The sequence below is a fragment of the Hyla sarda genome, chromosome 10, assembly GCF_029499605.1.
Source record: "Hyla sarda isolate aHylSar1 chromosome 10, aHylSar1.hap1, whole genome shotgun sequence".
NCBI lineage: Eukaryota > Metazoa > Chordata > Amphibia > Anura > Hylidae > Hyla > Hyla sarda.
In genome coordinates, this window is record NC_079198.1 from 6,443,840 (window position 1) to 6,466,789 (window position 22,950).

Here is a 22,950-nt window from a genome sequence, read left to right on the forward strand (position 1 = left end):
CCCCTTTAAGAATTAGACAGACTTAGGGAAGTTCCCCCAAAGCCCCTTTTGATGTAGCCTTTTACCTTATTTGCCTCGTCAGCAGCTGCCTGACATTGATCATTACAGTAAATTTACAATTCTTTAGCCTGTCAGTGTCCCTGAGGTGTCCTCCCTTTACTGGCTTTTCTCTTTCTATGTACATAACATATAACATTACATTTTTCAGTTTTACACTTTAGCTCAAACCTCCAACTTATCCAATAGTAAAATTTATCAGATTATAGTAAATTATATAAAGTAGTTAAAGGGGTACTCCGCCCCTAGACATCTTATCCCCTATCCAAAGGTTATGGGATAAGATGTCTGATCACGGGGGTCTCGCAACTGGGGACCCCCGCGATCTCAGCTGCAGCACCCCAGATATCTGATCCGAACTTCGCTCTGTGCCGGATGACTGGCGATGGGGGGCGGAGGCTCGTGACGTCACAGTCCCTCCCATAGACATGCATTGAGGGGGCGTGGCCGAGACATCACCAGCGGGACGCAGCCGTGACATCATGAGTCTTCAGCACTGCACCCGATGCTCTAAACAAACGCCGGGTGCAGCAGGGAGATCGTGGGGGTCTCCAGTCTGTGTTACCCCCCCATATAGTAATTAGTCCCCTCTTTAGTAGTTAGTCCCCCATATAATAGTCCCGCCATATAGTAGTTAGCCTCCTCTTTAGTTGTTTGCTCCCCATATAGTAGTTAGCCCCCTCTTTAGTAATTAGCCCCCCTCATATAGTAGTTAGTCCCCCATATAGTAATTAGCCCCCTCTTTAGTAATTAGCCCCCCTCATATAGTAGTTAGTCCCCCATATAGTAATTAGCCCCCTCTTTAGTAATTAGCCCCCTCATATAGTAGTTAGTCCCCCATATAGTAATTAGCCCCCTCTTTAGTAATTAGCCCCCCTCATATAGTAGTTAGTCCCCCATATAGTAATTAGCCCCCTCTTTAGTAATTAGCCCCCTCATATAGTAGTTAGTCCCCCATATAGTAATTAGCCCCCTCTTTAGTAGTTAGCCCCCCATATAGTAGATAGTCCCCCCATATAGTAGTTAGGCTCCTCTTTAGTAGTCAGCCCCTCCCCCCATATACTAGTTAGCCCCCCATATAGTAGTTAGCCCCCCATATAGTAGATAGTCCCCCCATATAGTAGTTAGGCTCCTCTTTAGTAGTCAGCCCCTCCCCCCATATACTAGTTAGCCCCCCCCCCCCCCATATAGTAGTTAGGCCCCCATATATTAGTTAGGTTGCTCTTTAGTATTTACAACTCCATATAGTAGACCCTTTTGCTACCTCATGTAGTAATTAGGGTCCTTTTCCGTAGTTACCCCCACATATAGTAGTTAGGCCTGTCTGTGCACCTACATATAGTAAAGACCCCATATAGTAGTTAGACCGTTTATATAGTTAATAAGCCCCCATATAGTTGAGTCTTTAGTAGTTAGCCCCCATAGCAGTTAGACCCCTGTGTGGACCCCCCTTCTTCTGTGGACCTGGAATGAAGCCCAGGTCAGAGGTCAATTAAACATTGACAAAGATGAGCAACAGTGCTCCTGCTTATTTATTTATCTTTGCTGTTATTTATCGACTTATTTATCAACCTCACATTTATCTATCTCATTATCTATCTATCTCATTATCTATCTATCTCATTATCTATCTATCTCATATCTATCTATCTCATATCTATCTCATATCTATCTATCTCCTATCTTTCTATCTCATATCTATCTATCTCATATCTATCTATCTCTCATATCTATCTATCTATCTCATATCTAACTATCTATCTCATTATCTATCTATCTCATATCTATCTATCTCATTATCTATCTATCCATCTCTTATCTATCTATCTCATATCTATCTATCTATCATTCTCATATCTATCTATCTATCTATCTCATGTCTATCTCATATCTATCTATCTCATATCTATCTATCTATTTATCTATCTCATATCTATCTATCTATCTATCTATCTATCTCATATCTATCTCATATCTATCTCATATCTATCTCATATCTATCTCATATCTATCTATCTATCTATCTCATATCTATCTCATATCTATCTATCTCCTATCTTTCTATCTCATATCTATCTATCTATCTATCTCATATCTATCTATCTCATATCTATCTATCTATCTCATATCTATCTATCTATCTATCTCATTATCTATCTATCTCATATCTATCTATCTCATTATCTATCTATCCATCTCTTATCTATCTATCTCATATCTATCTATCTATCATTCTCATATCTATCTATCTATCTCATATCTATCTCATATCTATCTATCTCATATCTATCTATCTATCTCATATCTATCTATCTATCTAAATACCAGAGTGGTTGCAGCACTTCCAAAACAATGCATGTGGGTGCCAAGCGTCCTAGGTCTGATCGGGACCCCTTAAGATATCCAGCAAAAAATGGCGCAGCACTCCAACGAAATTTCCAAAAAAAACGTGAGTTTATTCACCACATGTTACCAACAGCAACGTTTCAGCTCAACACTAGAGCCTTTGTCAAGCATGTTTTCCATGCTTGAAAAAGGCTCTAGTGTTGAGCTGAAACGTTGCTGTTGGTAACATGTGGTGAATAAACTCACGTTTTTTTGGGAAATTTCGTTGGAGTGCTGCGCCATTTTTTGCTGGATATCTATCTATCTATCTATCTCATTATCTATCTATCTCATATCTATCTATCTCATTATCTATCTATCTATCTATCCATCTCTTATCTATCTATCTCATATCTATCTATCTATCTATCATTCTCATATATATCTATCTATCTATCTCATATCTATCTATCTCATATCTATCTCATATCTATCTATCTATCTCATATCTATCTATCTATCTCATATCTATCTATCTCATATCTATCTCATATCTATCTATCTCATATCTATCTATCTATCTATCTCATATCTATCTATCTATCTATCTCATATCTATCTATCTATCTATCATTCTCATATCTATCTATCTATCTATCTCATATCTATCTATCTCATATCTATCTCATATCTATCTATCTATCTCATATCTATCTATCTATCTCATATCTATCTATCTCATATCTATCTCATATCTATCTATCTCATATCTATCTATCTATCTCATATCTATCTATCTATCTATCTCATATCTATCTATCTATCTCATATCTATCTATCTCATATCTATCTATCTATCTATCTATCTCATATCTATCTATCTATCTATCTCATATCTATCTATCTATCTATCTCATATCTATCTATCTCATATCTATCTATCTCATATCTATCTATCTATCTATCTCAAATCTATCTATCTATCTATCTCATATCTATCTATCTCATATCTATCTATCTATCTATCTCATATCTATCTATCTATCTATCTATCTATCTCATATCTATCTATCTCATATCTATCTATCTATCTATCTCATATCTATCTCATATCTATCTATCTCATATCTATCTATCTATCTCATATCTATCTATCTATCTCCTATCTATCTATCTATCTATCTATCTATCTCATATCTATCTATCTCATATCTATCTCATATCTATCTATCTATCTATCTATCTCATATCTATCTATCTCATATCTATCTATCTATCTCATATCTATCTATCTATCTCATATCTATCTATCTCATATCTATCTATCTCATATCTATCTCATATCTATCTATCTATCTACAGTCCTGTAGGGGAACCGCACTACCATGTGGATTATGGGTGCAAGCTGGTCCAACCCGGGCAGGGTCCCCAAATATAAACGAAAAAATGCAGCAGCACTCCGTTGTGGATGAAAAAAGTGGAGTTAGGCTTTATTCATCAGGTGCAGTACACGACGTTTCGACCGTCTCTCACGGTCTTTATCTATCTATCTCCTATCTATCTACCTACCTATCTATCTATCTATCTCCTATCTATCTATCTATCTCATATCTATCTATCTATCTCCTATCTATCTATCTATCTCCTATCTATCTACCTATCTATCTATCTCCTATCTATCTATCTATCTATCTAATATCTATCTATCTATCTCCTATCTATCTACCTATCTATCTACTCCAAAAAACGAGAAGCCGCAGCACTCCAGTAAGGTGAATAAGATTTATTGACCCAACATCAGGAACAACGTTTCAACTGCCCAATTGCAGTCTTTCTCAAGCTCCACCTATCTATCTATCTATCTATCTATCTATCTATCTCCTATCTATCTATCTATCTATCTATCTCCTATCTATCTATCTATCTATCTAATATCTATCTATCTATCTCCTATCTATCTACCTATCTATCTATCTATTTATCTCATATCTATCTATCTCATATCTATCTCATATCTATCTATCTATCTATCTCCTATCTATCTATCTATCTCATATCTATCTATCTCATATTTATCTATCTCATATCTATCTATCTCATATCTATCTATCTATCTCATATCTATCTATCTCATATCTATTTATCTCATATCTATTTATCTATCTCATATCTATCTATCTCATATCTATCTATCTCATATCTATCTATCTTCTATCTATTTATCCATCCCCATTAGATGTCCTCCCCCCTCTCCATGTGCCGGTTATGCTGTTGTGCCGGCGGTGGGGCTGCTGCGATGCCCTGTAATGCCTGTCCCTGCCCCAGATGGATGTTGGGCAGCGTTGGACCCTCCTCCTCTTCCTCGGGGGGTGACACATGTGCACATGCTCATAAGAACACACGCTTCTCAACTAGCCACTTAATTACAATGCAGATGTAATCCGGCGGCTCGATGAATCAGTGCCACAGCGGCCGGCCACATCTGCATTCCTGGGGCCAACACACCGAGCATCTGCTGCAGCTTTGGGAAGGGTAAGCTCCATCCCTCCTTCCATGCCTTCCTAGATGCCTCCATCCATCCCTCCTCCATGCCTTCCTAGATGCCTCCATCCATCCCTCCTCCATGCCTTCCTAGATGCCTCCATCCATCCCTCCTTCCATGCCTTCCTAGATGCCTCCATCCCTCCTCCACGCTTCCCTAGATGCCTTCTCCATCCTGTATTCCCTCCTGGCCGTATCCTCCATTGCTCAGCCTGTATCCGTCCACCCCCTCTCCTACCCTTTTGTCTTTCTCCTCTCCCTCTCTCGCTGTCTTCCTCTCGGCTCCCCGGGATCTCGCTGCCTCTCTCATAACTGTCTCGCTGGCTGGTGATGTATTAGTATTCAGCCCGTGTCCATCCCAGCTTTACAAATGCTCTGCAGCATCACAAGGGATGGCAGCACAGTAGAGGCAGGATGCAGCGCCCGCACCTCCAGCCTGCCGTGAGGACCATGTGCCAATGAGGAACCTTCTCTCCTTTCGGAGTCAGAACCTTTTTTTCCCCCCCTTTTGTGTCTGAGCAACAATTAAAAAAAAAAAAAGGCCCGAAACCCCCAACCAGCAGAATACAAAAAGGTGCCGAAACCCTGAATACTCCTCTTTTTGTGTCTCGGTCTGCAGATTCCTCTCGTCCTGTTGACCTGGAGATCCACAGAACGTTGCGGAGGAGAAGCTCTCGTTGGATTCCGGCCATGGACTGAAGGGCCTCCTCCACATTTGGGGTAAGTGGAAGCCTCCATGTCCCTGCCATGACATTTTACACTTTGACGAGCCATAGATTGGTTGTTCTGGCATCGGCGCCGATGTGTGAAATGCCGACGGGGGGGAAAGGTCACGATTTGTCAGATATGACGTCTCCCAACGCTGGTCGTATGTGTATTGTTGGGTCAGCCGGCTCCGAACCCCTTGCCAGGAGGCCTGGAGTGACAGGTGGCATTAGAGGTTGGTCTGGCTTGTGGCTACCTGTGGGGACCTCTATGGGATCAATCCTGGTGGGCAGGTGGGCCACATTCTGGGGGCAAGAATCGGGCAACTGGGTAAAATCATTAAGTATTGTCTCCATCTAGGCTGAGGCCTTCACCTGCAGTCATGGATGTGTCCATAGGAGTCTATACAAGTCTTCAGGTTTACCCAACCAGTGTGTCTCCAGCTGTTGCAAAACTACAACTCCCAGCATGCCCGGACAGCCTTCGGCTGTCCGGGCATGCTGGGAGTTGTAATTTTGCAACTATAACTACCATCTTGCCCAGCCGGCCTTTGGTGCATCCCACAAGTGCATCCTATTCCCCAGCCTGTGAAACTACAACCTTCATCTTGCCTGACAACCTTCTGCCAGAGCACGATGAGAGTTGTAGTCTTGCAACATCGGAAGAGAGACAGGAGATCACAGGATCGGCCTGAAGACGGTCGGGGAATGATAGGAGTTGTAGTTTTGCAACAGCAGGAGAGACACAGGGTGGACAACTCCGATCTAAGAGAGACGTCTGTTTGGGAATGATGGGAGTTGTAGTTTTTGCAACAGCTGGAGAGCCATAGATTGAGGAACAGTGACTTAGGAGATTTAGGGATCAGCTGAAGACTGTCATGGCATGATGGGAGTTGTAGTTTTGCAATAGCTGCAAAGTCTAAGGTTATGGAAAGGCTGATATGAGAGTTCAAAGGATCAGCCAAATAATCAGGGCATGATAAGAGTTGTAGTTGTGGAACAGCAGGAGAGACACAGGATGGACAACACTGATCTGAGAGAGAGAAGGCTGTTTGGGGATGATTGGAGTTGTAGTTTTTTGCAACAACTGGAGAGCCATAGGTTGTAATACACTGATTTTAGAAATTCAAGGATCAGATGAAGGCTGTTTGGGGATGATTGGAGTTGTAGTTTTGTAACAGTTGGACATAGGTCGAGTAACACTGATTTAAGACAGCCAAAGACTGTCCAAGTATAATGAGAGCTGTAGTTGTTCAACAGCTGCAGAGTCTGTTTGGGGATGATGGGAGTTGTAGTTTTGCAACAAGTGGGGAGCCAAAGGTTGTCATACACTGATCTTAGAGAGCTGAAGACTGTCAGAGTATGATAAGAGTTGTAGTTTTGCAACAGCTGCAGAGTCACAGGTTGCGGGACACTGATCTAAGAGATCAAAGGATAAGCCAAAGACTTCAGGGCATGATGAGAGTTGTAGTTTTCCAACAGCTGAAAAGCCATGTGTTGAGAAATGCTTTTCCAAGAATTCAAAGGATCAGCGGAAGGCTGTCCGGGCATGCTGGGAGTTGTAGTTTTGAAACAGCTGGAGGCACCCTGGTTGGAAAATAAGTCTCAAGGTCAGCATTCAGTAACCTATGGTTCTCCAGCAGTGGCATAACTACGACTCCCATCATGCCCAGCCAGCCATTGTGCATCCTATTCCCCAACCAGTGACTCTCTGACCATGGAAAAACTACAACCTCCATCATCCTGACAACCTTCGGCCAGGGCATGATGAGAGTTGTAGTTTTGCAACAGCAGTAGAGACACAGGGTGTACAACACAGATCTAAGAGAGAAATTGCTGTTTGGGGATGATTGGAGTTGTAGTTTTGGCAACTGAAGGGCCATAGGTTGTAATACACTGATCTTAGAGATTTAGGGATCAGTTGAAGACTGTCATGGCATGATGGGAGTTGTAGTTTTGCAACAGCTGCAAAGTCTAAGGTTATGGAAAGGCTGATATAAGAGTTCAAAGGATCAGCCAAAGAGTCAGGGCATGTTGAGAGTTGTAGTTGTGCAACAACAGGGGAGACACAGGGTGGACAACACTGATCTGAGAGAGAAAAGGCTGTTTGGGGATGATTGGAGTTGTAGTTTTTTGCAACAACTGGAGGGTCATAAGTTGTAACACACTGATTTTGGAGATTCAAAGATCAGCTAAAGGTTGTCAGAGTATGATGAGAGTTGTAGTTTTGTAACAGCTGCAGAGTCACAGGTTAGGGAACACTGATCTAAGAGATCAAATAAAACGCTGAAGGTTGTTTGGGGATGATTGGAGTTGTAGTTTTGTAACACTTGGACAGTCATAGTTTAGGAAACACTGATCTAAGAAATGTACAGATTATGGGAGTTGTAGTTATGCAACAGCTGCAGAGTCACAGGTTAGGGAACTCTGATCTAAGAGATCAAAGAATCAGCCAAAGACTTCACGGCATGATGAGAGTTGGGAAATGCTGATCTAAAAGCTCAAAGGATTAGCTGGAGACTGTGAGAGGATGATGGGAGTTGTAGCTTTGCAACAGCTGTAGAGTTGCAGGTTAGCAAACACTGATCTAAGAGATCCCAGGATCGGCCAAAGACTGTCAAAGGATGTTTGGGGATGATTGGAGTTGTAGATTTATAACAGCTGGACAGCCATTGGTTGGGGAACACTGATCTAAGGAATTTATGGATGATGGGAGTTATAGTTTTGCAAGAACTGCAGAGCCACAGGTTGGGAAATGCTGATCTAACAGCTCAAAGGATCAGCTGTCAGAGTATGGGAAACAAGTGATGAGGAGGGATGATGTGTGATGATAAGTGATGAGGAGTGATGATGTGTGATGAGGGGGATGATGTGTGATGAGGGGGGATGATGTGTGATGAGGAGGGATGATGTGTGATGAGAAGGGATTAGGAGGGATGATGTGTGATGAGAAGGGATTAGGAGGGATGATGTGTGATGAGGAGGGATGATGTGTGATGATAAGTGATGAGGAGGGATGATGTGTGATGATAAGTGATGAGGAGTGATTAGGCGGGATGATGTGTGATGAGGGGGGATGATGTGTGAAGAGAAGGGATGATGTGTGATGATAAGTGATGAGGAGGGAGGATGTGTGATGAGGAGTGATGATGTGTGATGAGGGGGGATGATGTGTGATGAGGAGGGATGATGTGTGATGAGGAGGGATTAGGAGGGATGATGTGTGATGAGGAGTGATTATGTGTGATGAGGAGGGATGAGGAGTGGTGATAAGTGATGTGGAGTGATGATGTGTGATGAGGAGGGGTGATGTGTGATGAGGATTGATGATAAGTTATGTGGAGTGATGATGTGTGATGAGGAGGGGTGATGTGTGATGAGGAGTGAGGAGTTTGATGAGGAGTGATGAGGAATGATGAGGAGTGATAAAGAGGGATGATGTGTGATGATAAGTGTTGAGGAGTGATGATGTGTTATGAGGAGTGATGAGGAGAGATGATGTGTATTGTAGAATGATCATGTGTGATGAGGAGTGATGAGGGAGGATGATGTGTGATGATAAGTGATGATGTGTAATGATAAGTGATGATGTATGATGATAAGTGATGAGGAGTGATGATGTGTGATGAGGAGGGATGATGTGTGATGAGGAGGGATGATGTGTAATGATAAGTGATGAGGAGTGATGAGAGATGATGTGTGATGAGGAGGGATGATGTGTAATGATAAGTGATGATGTGTGATGATAAGTGATTATGTGTGATGATAAGTGATGAGGAGTGATGATAAGTGATGAGGAGGGATGATGTGTAATGATAAGTGATGAGGAGTGATGATAAGTGATGAGGAGTGATGATAAGTGATGATTAATTATGAAGATGGATGATGTGTGATGAGGAGTGATGAAGAGGGATGATGTGTGATGAGGAGTGATGATGATGTGTGATGATAAGTGATGAGGAGGGATGAGGAGTGATGAGGAGTGATGATGTGTGATGAGGAGGGATGATGTGTGATGAGGAGGGATGATGTGTGATGAGGAGTGATGATGTGTGAAGAGGAGTGATGATGTGCGATGATAAGTGATGAAGAGGGATGATGTGTGATGAGGAGGGATGAGGAGTGATGATAAGTGATGTGGAGTGATGATGTGTGATGAGGAGGGGTGATGTGTGATGAGGAGTGAGGAGTGTGATGAGTGATGATGAGTGATGAGGAGTGATGAAGAGGGATGATGTGTGATGATAAGTGTTGAGGAGTGATGATGTGTGACGAGGAGTGATGAGGAGAGATGATGTGTATTGAAAAATGATCGTGTGTGATGAGGAGTGATGAGGAGTGATGATGTGTAATGATAAGTGATGATGTGTGATAATAAGTGATGAGGAGTGAAGATGTGTGATGATAAGTGATGAGGAGTGATGATGTGTAATGATAAGTGATGATGTGTGATGATGTGTGATGAGGAGGGATGATTAGTGATGATTAATGATGAAAAGGGATGATGTGTGATGAGGAGGGATGATGAGTGATGATAAGGGATGTGGAGTGATGAGAAATGATGAGGAGTGATGATGAGTGATGAGGAGTGATGATGTGTGATGATAAGTGATGAGGAGGGATGATGTGTGATGAGGAGTGATGATGTGTGATGAGGGGGGATGATGTGTGATGAGGAGGGATGATGTGTGATGAGGAGGGATTAGGAGGGATGATGTGTGATGAGGAGTGATTATGTGTGATGAGGAGGGATGAGGAGTGGTGATAAGTGATGTGGAGTGATGATGTGTGATGAGGAGGGGTGATGTGTGATGAGGAGTGAGGAGTTTGATGAGGAGTGATGAGGAATGATGAGGAGTGATAAAGAGGGATGATGTGTGATGATAAGTGTTGAGGAGTGATGATGTGTTATGAGGAGTGATGAGGAGAGATGATGTGTATTGAAGAATGATCATGTGTGATGAGGAGTGATGATGTGTAATGATAAGTGATGATGTGTGATGAGGAGTGATGATGTGTGATGATAAGTGATGAGGAGTTATGATGAGTGATGACGAGTGATGATGTGTGATGATAAGTGATGATGTGTAATGATAAGTGATGAGGAGTGATGATAAGTGATGAGGAGTGATGATAAGTGATGAGGAGTGAGGATAAGTAATGATTAATGATGAAGAGGGATGATGTGGGATGAGGAGTGATGAAGAGGGATGATGTGTGATGAGGATTAATGATGATGTGTGATGATAAGTGATGAGGAGGGATGAGGAGTGATGATGTGTGATGAGGAGGGATGATGTGTAATTATAAGTGATGAGGAGGGATGATGTGTGATGAGGAGTGATGATGTGTGATGAGGAGTGATGATACGTGATGAGGAGTGATGATGTGTGATGAGGAGTGATGATGTGTGATTATAAGTGATGAGGAGGGATGATGTGTGATGGCGTGTGATGAAGAGGGATGATGTGTGATGATAAGTGATGACGTGTGATGATAAGTGATGAGGAGTGATGATGTGTGATGATAAGTGATGATGTGTGATGATAAGTGATGATAAGTGATGAGGAGTGATGATGTGTGATGATAAGTGATGATGTGTAATGAGGAGTGATGATGTGTGATGAGGAGGGATGATGTGTAATGATAAGTGATGAGGAGGGATGATGTGTAATGATAAGTGATGATGTGTGATGAGGAGGGATGATGTGTAATGATAAGTGATGATAAGTGATGATGTGTGATGATAAGTGATGATGTGTGATGATAAGTGATGAGGAGCGATGATAAGTGATGATGTGTGATGATGTGTGATGAGGAGTGATGATGTGTGATGAGGAGTGATGATGTGTGATGATAAGTGATGAGGAGTGATGATGTGTGATGAGGAGAGATGATGTGTGATGAGGAGGGATGATGTGTAATGATAAGTGATGAGGAGTGATGAGAGATGATGTGTGATGAGGAGGGATGATGTGTAATGATAAGTGATGATGTGTGATGATAAGTGATTATGTGTGATGATAAGTGATGAGGAGTGATGATAAGTGATGAGGAGGGATGATGTGTAATGATAAGTGATGATGTGTGATGATAAGTGATGAGGAGTGATGATAAGTGATGATAAGTGATGATCTGTGATGAGGAGTGATGATGTGTGATGAGGAGTGATGATGTGTAATGATAAGTGATGATGTGTGATGATAAGTGATTAGGAGTGATGATGTGTGATGAGGAGTGATGAGGAGAGATGATGTGTGATGAGGAGAGATGATGTGTAATGATAAGTGATGATGTGTGATGATAAGTGATGATGTGTGATGATAAGTGATGATGTGTGATGATAAGTGATGAGGAGTGATGATAAGTGATGATGTGTGATGATAAGTGATGAGGAGGGATGATGTGTAATGATAAGTGATGATGTGTAATGATAAGTGATGATGTGTGATGAGGAGGGATGATGTGTAATGATAAGTGATGATGTGTGATGAGGAGGGATGATGTATAATGATAAGTGATGATGTGTGATGAGGAGGGATGATGTGTAGTGATAAGTGATGATGTGTGATGATAAGTGATGATGAGTGATGATGAGTGATGATGTGTGATGAGGAGTGAGGATGTGTGATGAAGTGTAATGATAAGTGATGATGTGTGATGAGGAGAGATGATGTGTGATGAGGAGTGATGAGGAGAGATGATGTGTGATGAGGAGAGATGATGTGTGATGAGGAGTGATGATAAGTGATGAGGAGTGATGAGGAAAGATGATGTGTAATGATAAGTGATGATGTGTGATGATAAGTGATGATGTGTGATGATAAGTGATGAGGAGTGATGATAAGTGATGATAGGTGATGAGGAGTGATGATGTGTGATAATAAGTGATGAGGAGTGATGATGTGTGAGGATGTGTGATGAGGAGTGATGATGTGTGATGATAAGTGATGATGTGTGATGATAAGTGATGAGGAGGGATGATGTGTGATGATAAGTGATGAGGAGGGATGATGTGTAATGATAAGTGATGAGGAGGGATGATGTGTAATGATAAGTGATGATGTGAGATGATAAGTGATGAGGAGTGATGATGTGTGATGATAAGTGATGAGGAGTGATGAGGAGTGATGATGTGTGATGAGGAGTGATGAGGAGTGATGATGTGTGATGAGGAGTGATGAGGAGTGATGATGTGTGATGAGGAGTGATGATGTGTGATGATAAGTGATGAGGAGTGATGATGTGTGATGAGGAGTGATGATGTGTGATGATAAGTGATGAGGAGTGATGATGTGTGATGATAAGTGATGAGGAGTGATGATAAGTGATAAGGAGTGATGATGTGTGATGAGGAGTGATGAGGAGTGATGATGTGTGATGAGGAGTGATGAGGAGTGATGATGTGTGATGAGGAGTGATGATGTGTGATGATAAGTGATGAGGAGTGATGATGTGTGATGAGGAGTGATGAGGAGTGATGATGTGTGATGAGGAGTGATGATGTGTGATGAGGAGTGATGATGTGTGATGATGTGTGATGAGGAGTGATGATGTGTGATGAGGAGTGATGAGGAGTGATGATGTGTGATGAGGAGTGATGATGTGTGATGATAAGTGATGAGGAGTGATGATGTGTGATGAGGAGTGATGAGGAGTGATGATGTGTGATGAGGAGTGATGAGGAGTGATGATGTGTGATGAGGAGTGATGAGGAGTGATGATGTGTGATGAGGAGTGATGAGGAGTGATGATGTGTGATGAGGAGTGATGATGTGTGATGATAAGTGATGAGGAGTGATGATGTGTGATGAGGAGTGATGAGGAGTGATGATGTGTGATGAGGAGTGATGAGGAGTGATGATGTGTGATGAGGAGTGATGATGTGTGATGATAAGTGATGAGGAGTGATGATGTGTGATGAGGAGTGATGAGGAGTGATGATGTGTGATGAGGAGTGATGAGGAGTGATGTGTGATGAGGAGTGATGAGGAGTGATGATGTGTGATGAGGAGTGATGAGGAGTGATAATGTGTGATGAGGAGTGATGAGGAGTGATGATGTGTGATGATGTGTGATGAGGAGTGATGATGTGTGATGATAAGTGATGATGTGTGATGATGTGTGATGAGGAGTGATGAGGAGTGATGAGGAGTGATGATAAGTGATGATAAGTGATGATGTGTGATGATAAGTGATGAGGAGTGATGATGTGTGATGATAAGTGATGAGGAGTGATGATGTGTGATGAGGAGTGATGATAAGTGATGATGTGTGATGATAAGTGATGAGGAGTGATGATGTGTGATGATAAGTGATGAGGAGTGATGATGTGTGATGAGGAGTGATGATAAGTGATGATGTGTGATGATAAGTGATGAGGAGGGATGATGTATGATGAGGAATGATGATGTGTGATGAGGAGTGATGATGTGTGATGAGGAGTGATGAGGAGTGATGATGTGTGATGAGGAGTGATGATGTGTGATGATAAGTGATGAGGAGTGATGATGTGTGATGAGGAGTGATGATGTGTGATGATAAGTGATGATGTGTGATGATAAGTGATGATAAGTGATGATGTGTGATGATAAGTGATGAGGAGGAATGATGTATGATGAGGAGTGATGATGTGTGATGAGGAGTGATGATGTGTGATGAGGAGTGATGATAAGTGATGATAAGTGATGATAAGTGATGAGGAGTGATGATGTGTGATGATAAGTGATGAGGAGTGATGATGTGTGATGATGTATGATGAGGAGTGATGATGTGTGATGAGGAGTGATGATGTGTGATGAGGAGTGATGATGTGTGATGAGGAGTGATGATAAGTGATGATAAGTGATGAGGAGTGATGATGTGTGATGATAAGTGATGAGGAGTGATGATGTGTGATGATGTATGATGAGGAGTGATGATGTGTGATGAGGAGTGATGATGTGTGATGAGGAGTGATGATAAGTGATGATAAGTGATGATGTGTGATGATAAGTGATGAGGAGTGATGATGTGTGATGATAAGTGATGAGGAGTGATGATAAGTGATGATAAGTGATGAGGAGTGATGATGTGTGATGATAAGTGATGAGGAGTGATGATGTGGATTGTGAACTCTTGGCTGCTCTTTCCTGTCTCTCAGCCGGATTACCCCGATGTAATTACCTAAAATTATTGATCGCAATCTATGAGCTGATTGAGTGTTGGCCGCATCTACACAACCAATCACTGACACTGCAGAATATGAGAAGGAATCATCGTTACAGACACTAGATCAGTGGTCTCCACACTGTGGGCCTCCAGCTGTTGCAAAACTAAAAATCCCAGCATGCCTGGACAGTCGTCGGCTGCTGGGAGTTGTAATTTTTTAACAGCTGGAGGCACACTGGTTGGGAAGCACAGAGTGTTCTCTGAATGTTCTCCAAATGTTCCTCGTCCTTCACCCAGCGCCATTCATCACGTACGGTCAGTGCCAGCAACTGTAATGGCCGCCGTGGACTAAAATGTATATGACTGCGTCTGCAAAATGATTGTCCATCAGACAATTGTCCAATCAATGGTTATTGACCCTCCAACCTACTTCCACCTCATGTGTATGACCTAATGAGGCGCTCCAGGATGATTCTTCTTATATACTGCAGCATAGGCTATTAATGGAGAGGAGGTTCTTGTGTACGCCTTTGTGCTTACCTGTTTTAGCTCATGTGGTAGGTGTGAGTTTTCAGCCATGCTGATTGCAATTCTGTCTTAAATTATGTTGTAATGCTGCCTACATTTTCCATTAAACTTCTAGTTTTGCAGAAAGAGGGGGTGGACTCTGATCCCTGCACCTGATCATCTTATTAGGCTGCTGGAGCAAGAGTTCACCCAGGTGAACCAATTGGACTTATAGATGGGTTGGGGTCAGTTCCCATTATGTGCAGTTGTTTTCCTATGCAGTGTTCAGACATTGAGACATGGAGGGGAGGTGTATAACTACTATATATCCTGATCCCATAAAGATAGCAGCAGTATAGAGATAGAGCTGGAGGGGAGATGTAAAACTACTATATATCCTCATCTCATAAAGATAGCAGCAGCAGTATATAGATAGAACTGGAGGGGAGGTGTATAACTACTATATATCCTGATCCCATAGATATAGCAGCAGTATACAGATAGAGCTGGAGGGGAGGTGTATAACTACTATATATCCTGATACCATAGAGATAGCAGCAGTATACAGATAGAGCTGGAGGGGAGATCAATAACTACTATAAATCCTGATCACATAAAGATAGAAGCAGTATATAGATAGAGCTGTAGGGGAGGTGTATAACTACTATATGTCCTGATCCCATGGAGATCGCAGCAGTATACAGATAGAGCTGGAGAGGAGGTGTACAACTACTATATATCCTGATCCCATAGAGATAGCAGCAGTATACAGATAGAGCTGGAGGGGAGGTGTATAACTACTATATATCCTGATCCCATAGAGATAGCAGCAGTATACAGATAGAGCTGGAGTGGAGGTGTATAACTAATATATATCCTCATCCCATAGAGATAGCAGCAGCAGTATACAGATAGAGCTGGAGGGGAGGTGTATAACTACTATATATCCTGATCCCATAGAGATAGCAGCAGTATACAGATAGAGCTGGAGGGGAGGTGTATAACTACTATATATCCTGATTCATGTGTCTATATAGAGATTATAACAGTGGTATTCAGGATTGTGTGCCTATACAGAGATTATACCATGTTATTCTGGATCAGGTGTCTATACAGAGATTATAACAGTGTTATTCTGGATCAGGTGTCTATATAGAGATTATAACAGTGTTATTCTGGATCATATGTCTATATAGAGATTATACCTTGTTATTTTGGATCATGTGTCTATATAGAGATTATAACAGTGTTATTCTGGATTATGTATCTATACGGAGATTATAACAGTGTTATTCTGGATCGCGCATCTATATAGAGATTATAACAGTGTTATTCTACATCAGGTGTCTCTATATAGAGATTATAACAGTGTTATTCTGGATTATATGTCTATTTAGAGATTAGAACAGTGTTATTCTGGATCAGGTGTCTACATAGAGATGATAACAGTTTTATTCTGGATCATGTGTCTATATAGAGATTATAACAGTGTTATTCTGGATTATGTATCTATACGGAGATTATAACAGTGTTATTCTGGACCGCGCATCTATATAGAGATTATAACAGTGTTATTCTACATCAGGTGTCTCTATATAGAGATTCTAACAGTGTTATTCTGGATTATATGTCTATTTAGAGATTAGAACAGTGTTATTCTGGATCAGGTGTCTAGATAGAGATGATAACAGTTTTATTCTGGATCATGTGTCTATATAGAGATTATAACAGTGTTATTCTGGTTCAGGTGTCTATATAGAGATTATAACAATGTTATTCTGGATCAGGTGTCTATATAGAGAGTATAACAGTGTTATTCTGGTTCAGGTGTCTATATAGAGATTATAACAGTGTTATTCTGGATCAGGTGTCTATATAGAGATTATAACAGTGTTATTCTGGATCACGTGTCTCTATAGAGATTATAACAGTGGTATTCTGGATCATGTGTCTATATATATATATATATAGAGAGAGATTATAACCCTGTTATTCTGGATCAGGTGTCTATATAGAGATTATAACAGTGTTATTCTGGATCTTATGTCTATATAGAGATTATAACAGTGTTATTCTGGATCATGTGTCTATATAGAGATTATAACATTGTTATTCTGGATCATATGTCTATATAGAGATTATAACAGTATTATTCTGGATTACGTGTCTATATAGAGATTATAACTGTGTTATTCTGGATCGCGTGCCTATATGGAGATTATAAAAGTGTTATTCTGGATCTGGTGTCTATATAGAGATTATAACAGTGTTATTCTGGATTATGTATCTATATGGAGATTATAACAGTGTTATTCTGGATCGCGTGTCTATATAGAGATTATAACAGTGTTATTCTGGCTCATGTGTCTATACAGAGATTATAACAGTGTGATTCTGGATCAGGTGTCTATATAGAGATTATAACAGTGTTATTCTGGATCATGTGTCTACATATATATATAGAGATTATAACTCTGTTATTCTGGATCAGGTGTCTATATCGATATTATAACAGTGTTATTCTGGATCTTATGTCTATATAGAGATTATAACAGTGTTATTCTGGATCATGTGTCTATATAGAGATTATAACAGTGTTATTCTGGATCGCGTGCCTATATGGAGATTATAAAAGTGTTATTCTGGATCTTGTGTCTATATAGAGATTATAACAGTGTTATTCTGGATTATGTATCTATACGGAGATTATAACAGTGTTATTCTGGATCGCGTGTCTATATAGAGATTAAAACAGTGTTATTCTGGATCACGTGTCTATATAGAGATTATAACAGTGTTATTCTGGATCATGTGTCTATATAGAGATTCTAACAGTGTTATTCTGGATCATGTGTCTATATAGAGATTATAACAGTGTTATTCTGGATCATGTGTCTATATAGAGATTATAACAGTGTTATTCTGGATCAGGTGTCTATATAGAGATTATAACAGTGTTATTCTGGATCAGGTGTCTATATAGAGATTATAACAGTGTTATTCTGGATCATGTGTCTATAAAGAGATTAGAACAGTGTTATTCTGGATCAGGTGTCTATATAGAGATTATAACAGTGTTATTCTGGATCACGTGTCTATATAGAGATTATAACAGTGTTATTCTGGATCATGTGTCTATATATAGAGATTATAACAATGTTATTCTAGATTATGTGTCTATACAGAGATTATAACAGTATTATTCTGGATCATATGTCTATTTAGAGATTATAACAGTGTTATTCTGGTTCAGGTGTCTATATAGAGATTATAACAGTGTTATTCTGGATCATATGTCTATATGGAGATTATAACAGTGTTATTCTGGTTCAGGTGTCTATATAGAGATTATAACAGTGTTATTCTGGATTATGTGTCTATACGGAGATTAAAACAGTGTGATTCTGGATCATGTGTCTATATAGAGATTATGACAGTGTTATTCTGGACCATGTGTCTCTATAGAGATTATAACAGTGTTATTCTGGATCAGGTGTCTATATAGAGATTATAACAGTGTTATTCTGGATCAGGTGTCTATATAGAGATTATAACAGTGTTATTCTGGATCAGGTGTCTATACAGAGATTATAACAGTGTTATTCTGGATCATGTGTCTATAAAGAGATTATAACAGTGTTATTCTGGATCAGGTGTCTATATAGAGATTATAATAGTGTTATTCTGGATCATATGTCTATAGAGAGATTATAATAGTGTTATTCTGGATCATGTGTCTATATATAGAGATTATAACAGTTTTATTCTGGATCATGTGTCTATATAGAGAGATTATAACCGTGTTATTCTGGATCAGGTGTCTATATAGAGATTATAACAATGTTATTCTGGATTATGTGTCTATACAGAGATTATAACTGTGTTATTCTGGATCATATGTCTATTTAGAGATTATAACAGTGTTATTCTGGATCACGTGTCTATATAGAGATTATAACAGTGTTATTCTGGATCATATGTTTATATAGAGATTATAACAGTGTTATTCTGGATCATGTGTCTATATAGAGATTATAACAGTGTTATTCTGGTTCATGTGTCTATACAGAGATTATAACAGTGTGATTCTGGATCATATCAGTGTTATTCTGGATTAAAACTCTGCTTATATATTAAAACACCCTTCATCTGGACCAGATAAAAATAGTCATATCATATATATATAATCTAATAAAGCTCCACCCCAGGTCTCCAGATGTTCTGGATTATGAATGTAAACAGGAATAACTACAATATGATGGATTAGAGATTATAGCACTATTTTACTCAATCTGGTCACTAATTGTGACGTGTTATCTACTGCACTGTATATAGAGATTACATGAGACTATAACACTGTACATAGAGATTGTGACATTTGTATGCGACCAAGTAATTTTATAGATATTATAACATTGTTCTCTATCTATATAGAGATTATAACAGTGTTATTCTGGATCATATGTCTATATGGAGATTATAACAGTGTTATTCTGGTTCAGGTGTCTATATAGAGATTATAACAGTGTTATTCTGGATTATGTGTCTATACGGAGATTAAAACAGTGTGATTCTGGATCATGTGTCTATATAGAGATTATGACAGTGTTATTCTGGACCATGTGTCTATATAGAGATTATAACAGTGTTATTCTGGATCAGGTGTCTATATAGAGATTATAACAGTGTTATTCTGGATCAGGTGTCTATATAGAGATTATAACAGTGTTATTCTGGATCAGGTGTCTATACAGAGATTATAACAGTGTTATTCTGGATCATGTGTCTATAAAAAGATTATAACAGTGTTATTCTGGATCAGGTGTCTATATAGAGATTATAACAGTGTTATTCTGGATCACGTGTCTATATAGAGATTATAATAGTGTTATTCTGGATCATATGTCTATAGAGAGATTATAACAGTGTTATTCTGGATCATGTGTCTATATATAGAGATTATAACAGTTTTATTCTGGATCATGTGTCTATATAGAGAGATTATAACCGTGTTATTCTGGATCAGGTGTCTATATAGAGATTATAACAATGTTATTCTGGATTATGTGTCTATACAGAGATTATAACTGTGTTATTCTGGATCATATGTCTATTTAGAGATTATAACAGTGTTATTCTGGATCACGTGTCTATATAGAGATTATAACAGTGTTATTCTGGATCATATGTTTATATAGAGATTATAACAGTATTATTCTGGATTACGTGTCTATATAGAGATTATAACAGTGTTATTCTGGTTCATGTGTCTATACAGAGATTATAACAGTGTGATTCTGGATCATATGTCTATATAGAGATTATAACAGTGTTATTCTGGATCATTTGTCTATATAGAGATTATAACAGTGTTATTCTGGATTATGTGTCTATATAGAGATTATAACAGTGTTATTCTGGTTCATGTGTCTATACAGAGATTATAACAGTGTGATTCTGGATCATATGTCTATATAGAGATTATAACAGTGTTATTCTGGATCATGTGTCTATATAGAGATTATAACAATGTTATTCTGGATCATGTGTCTATATAGAGATTATATCAGTGTTATTCTGGATTAAAACTCTGCTTATATATTAAAACACCCTTCATCTGGACCAGATAAAATAGTCATATCATATATATAATCTAATAAAGCTCCACCCCAGGTCTCCAGATGTTCTGGATTATGAATGTAAACAGGAATAACTACAATATGATGGATTAGAGATTATAGCACTATTTTACTCAATCTGGTCACTAATTGTGACGTGTTATCTACTGCACTGTATATAGAGATTATACGAGACTATAACACTGTACATAGAGATTGTGACATTTGTATGCGACCAAGTAATTTTATAGATATTATAACATTGTTCTCTGGACAAGGTCTCTACATAGATATTATAACACTGTAATCTGGATCAGGTCTCTACATAGATATTATAACACTGTATTCTGGATCAGGTATCTACATAGATATTATAACACTGTAATCTGGATCAGGTATCTACATAGATATTATAACACTGTAATCTGGATCAGGTCTCTACATAGATATTATAACACTGTAATCTGGATCAGGTCTCTACATAGATATTATAACACTGTAATCTGGATCAGGTCTCTACATAGATATTATAACACTGTAATCTGGATCAGGTCTCTACATAGATATTATAACACTGTAATCTGGATCAGGTATCTACATAGATATTATAACATTGTTCTCTGGACAAGGTCTCTACATAGATATTATAACACTGTAGTCTGGATCAGGTCTCTACATAGAGATTATAACACTGTACTCTGGATCACGTCTCCACATAGATATTATAACACTGTACTCTGGATCAGGTCTCTACATAGATATTATTACACTGTAATCTGGATCAGGTCTCTACATACATATTATAACACTGTACTCTGGATCACGTCTCCACATAGATATTATAACACTGTACTCTGGATCAGGTCTCTACATAGATATTATTACACTGTAATCTGGATCAGGTCTCTACATACATATTATAACACTGTACTCTGGATCAGGTATCTACATAGATATTATAACACTGTAATCTGGATCAGGTCTCTACATAGATATTATAACACTGTAATCTGGATCAAGTCTCTACATAGATATTATAACACTGTAATCTGGATCAGGTCTCTACATAGATATTATAACACTGTAATCTGGATCAGGTCTCTACATAGATATTATAACACTGTAATCTGGATCAGGTCTCTACATAGATATTATAACATTGTTCTCTGGACAAGGTCTCTACATAGATATTATAACACTGTAATCTGGATCAGGTCTCTACATAGATATTATAACATTGTTCTCTGGACAAGGTCTCTACATAGATATTATAACACTGTAATCTGGATCAGGTCTCTACATAGATATTATTACACTGTAATCTGGATCAGGTCTCTACATAGATATTATAACACTGTACTCTGGATCAGGTCTCTACATAGATATTATAACACTGTAATCTGGATCAGGTCTCTACATAGATATTATAACACTGTAATCTGGATCAGGTCTCTACATAGATATTATAACACTGTAATCTGGATCAGGTCTCTACATAGATATTATAACACTGTAATCTGGATCAGGTATCTACATAGATATTATAACACTGTAATCTGGATCAGGTCTCTACATAGATATTATAACACTGTAATCTGGATCAGGTCTCTACATAGATATTATAACACTGTAATCTGGATCAGGTCTCTACATAGATATTATAACACTGTAATCTGGATCAGGTATCTACATAGATATTATAACATTGTTCTCTGGACAAGGTCTCTACATAGATATTATAACACTGTAGTCTGGATCAGGTCTCTACATAGAGATTATAACACTGTACTCTGGATCACGTCTCCACATAGATATTATAACACTGTACTCTGGATCAGGTCTCTACATAGATATTATTACACTGTAATCTGGATCAGGTCTCTACATACATATTATAACACTGTATTCTGGATCAGGTATATACATAGATATTATAACACTGTAATCTGGATCAGGTCTCTACATAGATATTATAACACTGTAATCTGGATCAAGTCTCTACATAGATATTATAACACTGTAATCTGGATCAGGTCTCTACATAGATA

At 39.0% G+C, this 22,950-nt stretch overlaps 1 protein-coding gene across 2 annotated transcripts in view; it reads left to right on the forward strand.

Annotated features, from left to right (window-relative positions):
- Positions 1 to 4,752: 4,752 nt before the first annotated feature.
- LRRC4B (leucine rich repeat containing 4B) overlaps positions 4,753 to 22,950 on the forward strand; it is a 124,245-nt gene continuing 106,047 nt past the window's right edge. The window contains exons 1-2 of one of the 2 annotated variants that reach the window (XM_056543595.1): positions 4,753 to 4,914; positions 5,543 to 5,643. The gene's annotated coding sequence lies outside the window, so the exon portion shown is untranslated. Of the gene's footprint in view, positions 4,915 to 4,992; positions 5,407 to 5,542; positions 5,644 to 22,950 lie in introns of those variants that run through there. The other variant, XM_056543596.1, reaches the window with a different exon arrangement.